Genomic DNA, 14,489 nt, shown 5'->3' with positions numbered 1-14,489 from the left:
TCCACAAGATCTGGTTTCGCAACCAGGGTATTGAGAGAACCCTTGGAAACAACATGGAGGTTCTGTTTGGGGAAACCTTCGGGAGGGGGAGCGAGTGATCCCGGAGGAACAATATGGAGGTTCAGCCTTCTAAATTCTTCAACAAGCGATGGGTGAACTTTGTGAGCCTGGAGGTGGTTACAGTAATACTTGCGGCTCAAGGCGTCAGCCATTACATTAGCCTTGCCGGGGGTATAGGATATACCCACGTCAAAGTCTGCAACAGTCTCAATCCATCTTTGCTGACGTAGATTTAAATCTGGCTGAGTAAACAGATACTTCAGACTTTGATGGTCGGTGAAGATCTCGCAACGATTACCGAGAAGGTAATGTCGCCACTGCTTCAGTGCATGAATGACAGCAGCAAGCTCGAGGTCGTGAACTGGGTAGTTTGCTTCATGAGGGCGCAGTTGACGAGAGGCATAAGCAATCACTCTGCGCTCTTGCATTAGGACACAGCCTAATCCTTGACGGGAAGCGTCGCAGTAAATGACGAAGTCCTTCTTAGTATCAGGTGGTGCAAGCACGGGGGCAGAAGTCAATTTGTCTTTGAGCGCCTGGAAACTTTCCTGACACTTGTTTGTCCAGTCGAACTTGACACCCTTATGCAATAAACTAGTCAGAGGCCTGGCAATCTTGGAGAAGTTCTCGACGAATCGACGGCAATAGCTGGCGAGACCGAGAAAACTTCGGACTTGCTTCACATTCTTAGGAGGAGTCCAATCGAGAATAGCCTGAACTCGTTCAGGGTTGACGGCAATACCATCCTTGGAGATGACATGCCCAAGATAGGTTACTTCGGGGAGCCAGAATTCACACTTGGAATACTTAGCATACAGCTGATGTTCTCGAAGTTTTTCCAGCACAAGACGAAGATGTTCAGCATGCTCCTCCTTGTTCTTGGAAAATACAAGGATATCGTCCAAATAAACCACGACGAACTTGTCGAGGTAATCCATGAATATATAATTCATCAGACGAGAGAAGGTGGCTGGAGCATTCGTTAAGCCGAATGACATGACGGTGTACTCGTATGATCCATACCGAGTAACGAAGGCGGTTTTTGGAATGTCCTCTTCACGAACACGGATCTGGTGGTAACCTAACCTCAAGTCGAGTTTGGAGAACACTGATGAGCCAGCCAGCTGATCATAAAGATCATTGATCCGAGGAAGTGGGTATTTATTCTGAATGGTAGCTTGGTTTATAGGACGGTAGTCTTGGACTAATCGGTTTGTCCCATCCTTCTTCTTAACAAAGAGAGAAGGTGCTCCCCAGATCCAACAAAGGGGTGTAACATCGTCAAAGCACGGTAGAGGTGCTGACGAGTGGTGTACAACTCGTGGCGAAGAGCTCGGTTAGCTCGATCCAGACCATCAGCATACAGAACAAAGTTCTGATGGTGGAAGGGCTCGCGGGTGACAGTGGAGTAGGCAGCAGTGTAGTAGCCCTCCGCACCAATATCAGATGCGATAGCAATGTGCCTAAAGGGGGAGGTGTCCAACTCCCGGTACTCCCTACGAAGGCGTGTCAGAGCAGCATAGGCAGCATCGTGAACTGCCATATCGATGGTCACTCCAACACCATAAGCGGTGTGCAGCACAGTAGTGGAGTCATAATCCCGGGAGTAGAGGTGGACGGTGGCACGGTACTGCTCCTGGTTAAAGCCCTGGTACTCCTCATAGACGGTGTACTCAGGGTGCCAGCGATAACCCAGATAGGTCATCATCTCAACCAACACAGCAGGTGATCCTGAGGCACCAATGGCCGTCGTGTGGCGCACGACCTGCCTCGTGGGTTCCATCTGAAAACAAAGATGTTTTCACAGGAGTCAAATGACAAGGTGGACAATGTTCAAATACTACTCTAAAGAATAACTAGGGCTTATCCAACTTTGGGGTGAATGTCGTAACGGGATCCTAGTGTCAGAGTTAATAAATTCGTTTAACCCGAGTAGAAGAGAGATCAGAGTCCCAGAGTAAGGATCGAGGAGTAAAAGATCCTAATATCACCCGATGGCGACGTGGGCCCGTAAGGCACACAGCCTAGTTAGTAAAAGTTTTTGCAATGTCTAGACTCGACTTCGGCCAAGGAGTGTGGAAGGGGGGATTCCTACAGGCAGTCGGCTCTGATACCAACTTGTGACGCCCCGGCTTGACCGTACACTAATCATACACGCAAACGTGTACGATCAAGATCAGGGACTCACGGGAAGATATCACAACACAACTCTACAAATAAAATAAGTCATACAAGCATCATATTACAAGCCAGGGGCCTCGAGGGCTCGAATACAAGAGCTCGATCACAGACGGGTCAGCGGAAGCAACAATATCTGAGTACAGACATAAGTTAAACAAGTTGCCATAAGATGGCTAGCACAAACTGGGATACAGATCGAAAGAGGCGCAGGCCTCCTGCCTGGGAATCCTCCTAAGCTACTCCTGGTCGTCGTCAGCGGGCAACACGTAGTAGTAGGCACCTCCGGTGTAGCAGGAGTCGTCGTCGACGGTGGCATCTGGCTCCTCGGCTCCGACATCTGGTTGCGACAACCAGGTAGAAGGGATAGAGGGAAAAGAAGGAGAAAGCAACCGTGAGTACTCATCCAAAGTACTCGCAAGCAAGGAGCTACACTACATATGTATGCAATGGTATCAACTGGGATAAGGCTATTATAAGTGGACTGAATTGCAGAAAGCCGGAATAAGAGGGGGATAGCTAATCCTGTCGAAGACTACGCTTCTGGGAGCCTTCGTCTTGCAGCATGTAGAAGAGAGTAGACTGAAGTCCTCCAAGTAGCATCATATAGCATAATCCTAACCGATGATCCTCCCCTCGTCGCCCTGTGAGAGAGCGATCACCGGTTGTATCTGGCACTTGGAAGGGTGTGTTTTATTAAGTATCCGGTTCTAGTTGTCATAAGGTCAAGGTACAACTCCGGGTCGTCCTTTTACCGAGGGACACGGCTATTCGAATAGATAAACTTCCCTGCAGGGGTGCACCACATACCCCAACACGCTCGATCCCATTTGGCCGGACACACTTTCCTGGGTCATGCCCGGCCTCGGAAGATCAACACGTCGCAGCCCTACCTAGGCACAACAGAGAGGTCAGCACGCCGGTCTAAATCCTATGGCGCAGGGGTCTGGGCCCATCGCCCTTTGCACACCTGCACGTTGCGTACGCGGCCGGAAGCAGACCTAGCCTAGTGGCTTTCCAGTCCAATCCGGCGCGCGCCACTCAGTCGCTGACGTCACGAAAGCTTCGGCTGATACCACGACGTCGGGATACCCATAACTACTCCCGCGTAGATGGTTAGTGCGTATAGACCAAATGGCCAGACTCAGATCAAATACCCAGATCTCGTTAAGCGTGTTAAGTGTCCGCGAACGCCGAACAGGGCCAAGCCCACCTCTCTCCTAGGTGGTCGGAACCTGCCCTGTCGCTCCGCCACAAAGATCCACACAGAGGGCCGTCGGGACAAAGGTCCTTTCAGCCCCCAATCCGTGAATCACTCGCGGGTACTCCTCGAGCCAACCCGACTTTGGTCACCACATGTATCATGTTTAAAGTATATAGTATATACCCGTGATCACCTCCCGAGTGATCACGGCCCAATAGTATAGCATGGCAGACGGACAAGAATGTAGGGCCACTGATGATAAACTAGCATCCTATACTAAGCATTAGGTTTGCAGGTAAAGGTAACAACAGTAGTAGCAAGGACAGGCTATGCATCAGTATAGGATTAACGAGAAGCAGTAACATGCTACACTACTCTAATGCAAGCAGTATAGAGAAGAGTAGGCGGTATCTGGTGATCAAAGGGGGGCTTGCCTGGTTGCTCTGGCAAGAGAGAGGGATCGTCAACTCCGTAGTCGTACTGGGTAGTAGCGGCGTCGGTCTCGGTGTCTATCGAGAGAAGAGGGGGGGGAAAACAATAAATATATAAGCAAGCATATGCATAGTGATGCATGACATGACAAGTAACGACGTTAGAGGTGCCCTAACGCGGTAACAGGTGATACCGGTGAAGGGGGATAAAATCCGGGAAAGTATCCCCGGTGTTTCGCGTTTTCGGGCACAGGAGCCGGAGGGGGGGAAAGTTGCGAGTTCGATAGGTTAGGGAGGTGTGGTGGACGAACGGGCTGCGTATCCGGCTTCGTCTCGTCGTTCTGAGCAACTTTCATGTTGAAATTATTTTAATCCGAGTTACGGATTAAAAGATATGATTTTCTAAAGATTTTATTAATTTCTGGAATTTAATTAATTAACTAAATTAATTCGAAAATAAATTAATGACATCAGCATTGATGTCATGCTGACGTCAGCAGTCAACAGAGTTGACTGGGTCAAACTGACATGTGGGTCCAGTGGGACCCACCTGTCATACACTGTTTAGGTTAATTAGGTTTTAGCTAAACTAATCACAGTTCAATTAGACTAATTAGTTAATTTGATTAATCTAATTATGATTAATTAACTTAATTAATTCCTTAATTAATTAATTAATTAATTAATTATTTTTATTACTATTAATTTTAATTCCTTTTTTTTTTAATAAAGCGTTCTGGGGCGTGGGCCCCCTCTGTCAGTGGCCCCAGGGGGCCTTAACGGGTGCGGGCGCATGGGCGCGCGGGTGCAGGAGCCACGGGGCGCCCGTTAGCGGGCCGAGCCCCTGACCCAACGCAGCAGGGCACCGGCCAGGGGAGTCGTCGGCCGCGGCGGCCGGAGCGGCCGGAGCCGGGGCGTCGACGGAGAGGGGTTGGCCGCGGCGCGGGCCAGCAGCGTGGTTGGGGGGGCGGCGGAGCCGCGGCAGCACGACAAGAGGAGGGTCGGGCGCGACGAGCGGGACGGCGAGGCGTGCACGGGGCGCACGCGCACGGTGGCCACGGCGACGAGCGCCGGGCGCGCGCGGTGGCGCGTCGAGCAGGGGGGAGGAGGAGGAGCAGCGCGGAGCAAGGTCGTGGTGGAGCCGAGCGGGGGAAGCAGAGCGGGCGAGTCCACGCGCGGGGCGCGGGCGATGCGGCGCGTGCGCAGGGGGGGGGGAGGTAGAGCAGCGGCAGGGGAGCCGCACAGGAAGCGGTGAGGGGCCGGGGGCGAGATGGCCCGGCGCGGCGACGGTGGCGCCGGAGCGCATCGTGCGGCGACGCCCGAGGCGACCTAGGGGGAGAGGAGGGCGAAGGGGGAAGCTCACGGGGAGGAGGGGGAGTAGGGCAACGGGGCAGCGGGCTCGGGGGCGGTCGGGGAAGACCGGCGAGGAGGAGGACGAGGAGGCGATCGGCGGGGCCGGCAACGACGGCGTCGGGGTGGCCGTCTCCTCCCGATCCAATCGGGAGAGATGGGGGGGAGGGAGATATTTTCGGAGTGGGGGGGGGGAAGTGGGGGTCGGGCTAGGGTTCCGGGGGGGTTATGTGGGAACGGGGTGGGCCGGTCGGCTGGCCTGGTGGCCTGCTGGGCCGGAGCCCAGTGGGTTGCCCCTCTTTTTTTTTGTTAGGTTTTGTCTTTTTCTTTTATTTATTTTCTCTTTTGTTTTTAATTCATTCTAAAATACTTAGGCAGTTCTTAAAATGTGTTGACTACACTATAATTACCAGTGCAATATTCTGCAACCCCCGAACATTTTTGTTTTAATTTTTGAAAACTTTTATTGTTAATTGTAATTTGAATTTGAATTTGAACGGTTTCGGATCGTTGCGAGGTTAGCAACAGTAATCGGGATGACGTGCCATGATTAGCGTGGGATTACTGTAGCAAGATTATCCGGGCGTTACAAAAGGCATGGAACACTTCCCTAGAAAGAAAATTAAACTACCTTATGAATCTATTATGAGAGCCACTTATGGATTGCCTACCAAAGATGGCAATACCTAGATCTATCCTTGCTTGTTACGCCTAGCTAGGGGCGTTAAACGATAGCGCTTGTTGGGATGCAACCCAATTTTATTTTTATTCCTTGCTTTTTGCTCCTGTTTAGTAATAAATAATTTATCTAGCCTCTGTTTTGGTTGTGTTTTTTGTGTTTAATTAGTATTTGTGCCAAGTAGAACCGTTGGGAAGACTTGGGGAAAGTCTTGAACTTGCTGTAAAAAATAGAAACTTTAGCACTCACGAGAACTGCTGTCATTTTTATTGGACGCTGATAACTGCCACACGTGTGGGCATTAAGGAATCTTCCCACACGTTCTGTGTGGTGCCTAAGAGGACCAGCCCACACGTCCGTGTGTGGGCAAAACAATTAGCGCCCACACGCCTCTTTTTCTCCCTCCCGGTCCCTCTTACACGCGTGCGTGTGGGCGAAATAGATAATGCCCACACGCCCGGTACGTCAGGTCTCGTACCTCGTGGTCCCGCACGCCCCACGTGACACTTTACCGCACACCCCGCAGTTGCCATGGGCCGGACCCTCGTCCATGTTCGTTTAAGTGCAGTTGCCATGTCGCTAAACTACGGTTGCCATGTCGGACAACTACAGTTGCCATGTTTGCTCAGCTGCAGTTGCCATCTCAGGTCAAAGTTCCAGATTGCCATTTTTTGGACAACTTCAACTGTTGCCATGTGTGGTCTGGTCTACTGCAGTTGCCATGATTTCAAAACTTTAGGAGTTGCCACCTACTAACACTAGGCAGTTGCCATGTAGCGCTACAAAAAAAGGCATGGCAAAAAACATGTTCGGGTAAAAGAGAGAGTTGCCATGTGCTCACAAGCACGCTAGGGCAGTTACCATTTAAAAAGAAAGAGTTGCCATCTGCTTACGTGCACGCTAGGGCAGTTTGCCATGTACCATGCAAAACATATGGCAACTGACATGTTCGGGTAAAAAAAAGAGAGTTGTCATCTGCTTGCAATCATACTAGGGTAGTTGCCATGTACACTGCAAAACGCATGGCAACTGGCAGCTTGGGTGTGGGAGAGGAGGCGGGTGTGTGGGTGAGATGGCAAACGCCCACACACCAGCCCTTGTGCGTGACTGAAAAACTGGTGTGTGGGCGAACTGCTAAACGCCCACACACCGGCCCCTCCGTGTGGTAAAACGGATGTGTGGACGACCTCTCTCACACACCACACACGCGAGTTGTCCTACGTGGCATACAAAATCAGCTAATTCGTGCCAAGATTCGTGCAGAAGTTACTGAACGGTGATGAAGGCGTGTGGACGAGTTGGCTAACGCCCACAGGTGTGGGCGTTAACATTTTCATTTTTATTTGGAAAATGCTATGTAGTTAATTCTTTTTGTTGATGTTTAATAGATAAATTCGTCACGTCCAACAATTTATTTTATAATTTTGGGGGTTCCAGATCTTGCGCTAGCTATAGATTACTACAGACTGTTCTGTTTTTGACAGATTCTGTTTTTGTGTGTTGTTTGCTTATTTTGATGAATCTATGGCTAGTAAAATAATTTATGAACCATAGAGAAGTTGGAATACAGTAGGTTTAACACCAAGATAAATAAAAAATGATTTCATTATAGTACCTTGAAGTGGTCTTTTGTTTTCTTTCGCTAACGGATCTCATGAGATTTTCTACTTTGAGTTTTGTGTTGTGAAGTTTTCAAGTTTTGGGTAAAGATTTGATGGATTATGAAACAAGGAGTGGCAAGAGCCTAAGCTTGGGGATGCCCATGGCACCCCCCCAGATAATCTAAGGACACCTAAAAGGCAAAGCTTGGGGATGCCCCAGAAGGCATCCCCTCTTTCGTCTACTTCTATCGGTAACTTTACTTGGAGCTATATTTTTATTCACCACATAATATGTGTTTTTCTTGGAGCGTCTTGTATGTTTTGAGTCTTTGCTTTTTAGTTTGCTACAATCATCCTTGCTGTACACACCTTTTGAGAGAGCCATACATGATTTGGAATTTGTTAGAATACTCTATGTGCTTCGCTTATATCTTTTGAGTTATATAGTTTTGCTCTAGTACTTCACTTATATCTTTTAGAGCATGGTGGTGGATTTGTTTTATAGAAACTATTGATCTCTCATGCCTCACTTAGATTTTTTTGAGAGTCTTAATAGCATGGTAATTTTCTTAAAATCCTAATATGCTAGGTATTCAAGATTAGTAAAATCTTCTTATGAGTGTTTTGAATACTAAGAAAAGTTTGATGCTTGATGTTTGTTTTTGAGATATGGAGGTAATAATATCAAAGTCGTGCTAGTTGAATAGTTGTAAAATTGAGAAATACTTGTGTTGAAGTTTTCAAGTCCCGTAGCATGCATGTATGGTAAACGTTATGTAACAAATTTGAAACATGAGGTGTTATTTGATTGTCTTCCTTATGAGTGGCGGTCGGGGACGAGTGATGGTCTTTTCCTACCAATCTATCCCCCTAGGAGCATGCGCGTAGTGCCGAGGTTTTTGATGACTTGTAGATTTTTGCAATAAGTATGTGAGTTCTTTATGACTAATGTTGAGTCCATGGATTATACGCACTCTCACACTTCCATCCTTGCTAGCCTATTCGGTACCGTGCATTGCCCTTTCTCACATTGAGAGTTGGCGCAAGCTTTGCCGGTGCATCCAAACCCCATGATATGATACGCTCTTTCACACATAAACCTCCTTATATCTTCCTCAAAACAGCCACCATACCTACCTATTATGGCATTTCCATAGCCATTCCGAGATATAATGCCATGCAACTTTCCACCATTCCGTTTATCATGACACATTCATCATCGTCATATTGCTTAGCATGATCATGTAGTTGACATAGTATTTGTGGCAAAGCCACCGTTCATAATTCTTTCATACATGTCACTCTTGGTCCATTGCATATCCCAGTACACCGCCGGAGGCATTCATATAGAGTCATCTTTTGTTCTAGTATCGAGTTGTAAATAAATAGAAGTGTGATGATCATCATTTTCTAGAGCATTGTCCCAAGTGAGGAATTAAAAAAAAAGAGAAAGTCCATAAAAAAGAGAGAAAGGCCCAAACAAAAAAAATAAGAGAAAAAGAGAGAAGGGACAATGTTACTACCCTTTGCCACACTTGTGCTTCAAAGTAGCACCGTAATCTTCATGATAGAGAGTCTCTTGTTTTGTCACTTTCATATACTAGTGGGAATTTTTCATTATAGAACTTGGCTTGTATATTCCAACAATGGGCCTCCTCAAGTGCCCTAGGTCTTCGTGAGCAAGCAAGTTGGATACACACCCACTTAGTTTCTTTTGTTGAGCTTTCATACATTTATAGCTCTATTGCATCCGTTGCATGGAAATCCCTACTCCTTGCATTAACATCAATCGATGGGCATCTCCATAGCCCATTGATTAGCCTCGTTGATGTGAGACTTTCTCCTTTTTGTCTTCTCCACTTAACCCCCTCATTATACTCTATTCCACCCATAGTGCTATGTCCATGGCTCGCGCTCATATATTGCGTGAAAGTTTATAGGTTTGAGATTACTAGAGTATGAAACAATTGCTTGGCTTGTCATCGGGGTTGTGCATGATGAGAGCATTCTTGTGTGACGAAAATGGAGCATGACTAAACCATATGATTTTGTAGGGATGAACTTTCTTTAGCCATGTTATTTTGAGAAGACAGAATTGCTTAGTTAGTATGCTTGAAGTATTATTATTTTTATGTCAATATGAACTTTTGTCTTGAATCTTTTGGATCTGAATATTCATGCCACAATTAAGAAGAGTTACATTAAAATTATGCCAAGTAGCACTCCGCATCAAAATTTCTATTTTTATCATTTACCTACTCGAGGACGAGCAGGAATTAAGCTTGGGGATGCTTGATACGTCTCCAACGTATCTATAATTTTTGATTGCTCCATGCTATATTATCTACTGTTTTGGACATTATTGGGCTTTATTATCCACTTTTATATTATTTTTGGGACTAACCTATTAACCGGAGGCCCAGCCCAGAGTTGCTGTTTTTTTTGCCTATTTTAGGGTTTCGAAGAAAAGGAATATCAAACGGAATGAAACCTTCGGGAACGTGATTTTCTCAACGAACAAGACCCAGGAGACTTGGACCCTACGTCAAGACACAAAAGAGGAAGCCACGAGGTAGGGGGCGCGCCTACCCCCCAGGCGCGCCCTCCACCCTCGTGGGCCCCCTGTTGATCCACCGACGTACTCCTTCCTCCTATATATACCTACGTACCCCCAAACGATCAGATACGGGGCCAAAACCCTAATTCCACCGCCGCAACTTTCTGTATCCACGAGATCCCATCTTGGGGCCTGTTCTGGAGCTCCGCCGGAGGGGGCATTGATCACGGAGGGCTTCTACATCAACACCATTGCCCCTCCGATGAAGTGTGAGTAGTTTACTTCAGACCTTCGGGTTCATAGTTAGTAGCTTGATGGCTTCTTCTCTCTTTTTGGATCTCAATACAATGTTCTCCCCTCTCTTGTGGAGATCTATTCGATGTAATCTTCTTTTTGCGGTGTGTTTGTTGAGACCGATGAATTGTGGGTTTATGATCAAGTCTATCTATGAACAATATTTGAATCTTCTCTGAATTCTTTTATGTATGATTGGTTATCTTTGCAAGTCTCTTCGAATTATCAGTTTGGTTTGGCCTACTAGATTAATCTTTCTTGCAATGGGAGAAGTGCTTAGCTTTGGGTTCAATCTTGCGGTGTCCTTTCCCAGTGACAGTAGGGGAAGCAAGACACGTATTGTATTGTTTCCATTGAGGATAACAAGATGGGGTTTTCATCATATTGCATGAGTTTATCCCTCTACATCATGTCATCTTGCTTAAGGCGTTACTCTGTTTTCATTAACTTAATACTCTAGATGCATGCTGGATAGCGGTCGATGAGTGGAGTAATAGTAGTAGATGCAGGCAGGAGTCGGTCTACTTGTCTCGGACGTGATGCCTATATACAAGATCATACCTAGATATTCTCATAACTATGCTCAATTCTGTCAATTGCTCAACAGTAATTTGTTCACCCACCGTAGAATAGTTATGCTCTCGAGAGAAGCCACTAGTGAAACCTATGGCCCCCGGGTGTATCTTCATCATGTTAATCTATCAATACTTAGTTATTTCCTTTTGCTTTTACTTTGCTTTTATTTTACTTTGCATCTTTATCATAAAAATACCAAAAATATTATCTTATCATATCTATCAGATCTCACTCTCGTAAGTAGCCGTGTAGGGATTGACAATCCCTTATCGTGTTGGTTGTGAGGATTTATTTGTTTTGTGGAGGTACGAGGGACTCGCACGTAGCCTCCTACTGGATTGATACCTTGGTTCTCAAAAACTGAGGGAAATACTTACGCTACTTTGCTGCATCATCACTTCCTCTTCGGGGAAAACCAATGCAGTGCTCAAGAGGTAGCAGCGCCCACCTTGGGGCAGGTGTCTTAGCGACTTTTTTGGTGGAGTTGCGATTTTTCTAATTCTCATCATCTTGGTTTCCGCCGGCGGACTGGTTGAGGGCCGCGAGATCCGTCTCGGCGCGCTCGTGTTCATCGCCGACGACTCCGCCTGGCTCCAGGAAGCTCCACTCGACGTCGATGCGCTCCCCGTCCATGGGGCGACGCACTTTCGCGCATGCGTCCACGGCGTCCTTCTCCAGCAACTGTCGACCCAGTATCGGTTGGTTCCTATGGTGTCCTCGTCCCCCCTGATACCTATCCAACGTATCTATAATTTTTGATTGCTCCATGCTATGTAATCTACTGTTTTGGGCAATATTGGGCTTTATTATCCACTTCTATATTATTTTTTGGGACTAACCTATTAACCGGAGGCCCATCCCAGAATTACTGTTTTTTGCCTATTTCAGTGTTTCGAAGAAAAGGAATACCAAACGGAGTCAAAACAGAACGAAATCAACCAGAGAAGTTATTTTTGAAAGGAAAGCTGCCGGATGGACTTGGACCCCACGTCAGGAGCCAAGGGAGGTGCGCACGAGAGTGGGGGCGCGCCCCCTGCCTCGTGGGGCCCCCGAAGCTCCACCGACGTACTTCCTGCACCCATATATACTCACGTACCCTAAAACTTCCAGAAGAGACAATAGATCGGGAGTTCCACCGCCAGAAGCCTCCGTAGCCACCGAAAACCAATCTAGACCCGTTCCGGCACCCTGCCGGAGGGGGCAATCCCTCTCCGGTGGCCATCTTCATCATCCCGGTGCTCTCCATGACGAGGAGGGAGTAGTTCTCCCTCAGGGCTGAGGGTATGTACCAGTAGCTATGTGTTTGATCTCTCTCTCTCTCTCTCTCTCTCTCTCTCGTGTTCTTGATTTGGCACGATCTTGATGTATCGCGAGATTTGCTATTATATTTGGATCCTATGATGTTCCTTCCCCCCTCTACTCTCTTGTAATGAATTGAGTTTCCCCTTTGAAGTTATCTTATCGGATTGAGTCTTTAAAGATTTGAGAACACTTGATGTATGCCTTGCCGTGCGTATCTGTGGTGACAATGGGATACCACGTGATTCACTTGATGTATGTTTTGGTGATCAACTTGCGGGTTCTGCCCATGAACCTATGCATAGGGGTTGGCACACGTTTTCGTCGTGATTCTCCGGTAGGAACTTTGGGGCACTCTTCTGTGTTGGTTGAATAGATGAACCTGAGATTGTGTGACGCATATCGTATAATCATACCCACGGATACTTGAGGTGACGTTGGAGTATGTAGGTGACATTAGGGTTTTGGTTGATTTGTGTCTTAAGGTGTTATTCTAGTACGAACTCTAGGGCTGTTTGTGACACTTATAGGAATAGCCCAACGGATTGATTGGAAAGAATAACTTTGAGGTGGTTTCGTACCCTACCATAGTCTCTTTGTTCGTTCTCCGCTATTAGTGACTTTGGAGTGACTCTTTGTTGCATGTTGAGGGATAGTTATGTGATCCAATTATGTTATTATTGTTGAGAGGACTTGCATTAGTGAAAGTATGAACCATAGGCCTTGTTTCAATGCATTGCAATACCGTTTATGCTCAATTTTATCATTCATTACCTTGCTGTTTTTATATTTTCAGATTACAAAAACCATTATCTACTATCCATATACCACTTGTATCACCATCTCTTCGCCGAACTAGTGCACCTATACAATTTACCATTGTATTGGGTGTGTTGGAGACACAAGAGACTCTTTGTTATTTGGTTGCAGGGTTTCTTGAGAGAGACCATCTTCATCCTACGCCTCCTACGGATTGATAAACCTTAGGTCATCCACTTGAGGGAAATTTGCTACTGTCCTACAAACCTCTGCACTTGGAGGCCCAACAACGTCTACAAGAAGAAGGTTGTGTAGTAGACATCAAGTTCTTTTCTGGCGCCATTGCCGGGGAGGTGAGTGCTTCAAGGTATATCTTTTGATCTTGCAATCGAGTCTTTTAGTTTCTTGTTTTATCACTAGTTTAGTTTATAAAAGAAAACTATAAATAAATGGAATTAAGTTTGCCTCATACGCTTCACCTTTTTAATATCTTTCGTGAGTGTGATGGAAAGGATAATTGTGCTCAAGTGCTAGAAGAAGAAATCTATAAAATGTTTGGCACTAAATATTTGAATGATGAGCATGATTGCAATGTTGTTAGTATGAATTCCTTGAATATCCATGATGCTAATGATATGCAAAGCCACAAGCTTGGGGAAGCTATGTTTGATGAAGATGATATTTTTTGTCCCCCAAGTTTTGATGAGCAAATTTATTATGATAAAAGCATGCCTCCTATCTATGATGATTATTGTGATGACACGTATGCTTTAACGAATAATGATAACCATGAAACTTGTCATCTTGATCTTAATTTTCAATCACATGATAGTTATTTTGTTGAGTTTGCTCCCACTATTATTCATGAGAAGAATTTTGCTTGTGTGGAGAGTAGTAAATTTTCTATGCTTGTAGATCATGAAAAGAATGATTTAGGTGCTGGTTATATTGTTTAATTCATTAATTATGCTACTGAAAATTATTATGAGGGAGGAATATATACTTGTAGGAATTGCAATAATATCAAGTTTCCTCTCTATGTGCTTAAAGTTTTGAAGTTATGCTTGTTTTACCTTCCTATGCAAGTTGATTCTTGTTCCCACAAGTTGTTTGCTCACAAAATCCCTATGCATAGGAAGTATGTTAGACTTAAATGTGCTAGTCATATTCTTCATGATGCTCTTTTTATGTTACAATTCTTATCTTTTATGTGAGCATCATTGAAATCATCATGCCTAGCTAGGGGCGTTAAACGATAGCGCTTGTTGGGAGGCAACCCAACTTTGTTTTTGTTCCTTACTTTTTGTTCCTGTTTAGTAATAAATAATTCATCTTGCCTCTTTTTAGATGTGGTTTTATGCTTTTAATTAGTGTTTGTGCCAAGTAGAACCTTTGGGAAGACTTTGGGGAAGTCTTGTTGATCATGCTGTAAAAAAACAGAAACTTTAGCGCTCACGAGAATTGCTGCCATTTTTATTTTGAGAGTGATATTTAGTTAATT

This window comes from Triticum urartu, chromosome 2A, assembly GCF_056163025.1.
Source record: "Triticum urartu cultivar PI428250 chromosome 2A, HENAU_Tu73, whole genome shotgun sequence".
Taxonomy (NCBI): domain Eukaryota; kingdom Viridiplantae; phylum Streptophyta; class Magnoliopsida; order Poales; family Poaceae; genus Triticum; species Triticum urartu.
The sequence above is the reverse complement of the archived record's forward strand: the minus strand, read 5'-3'. Positions refer to the sequence as shown.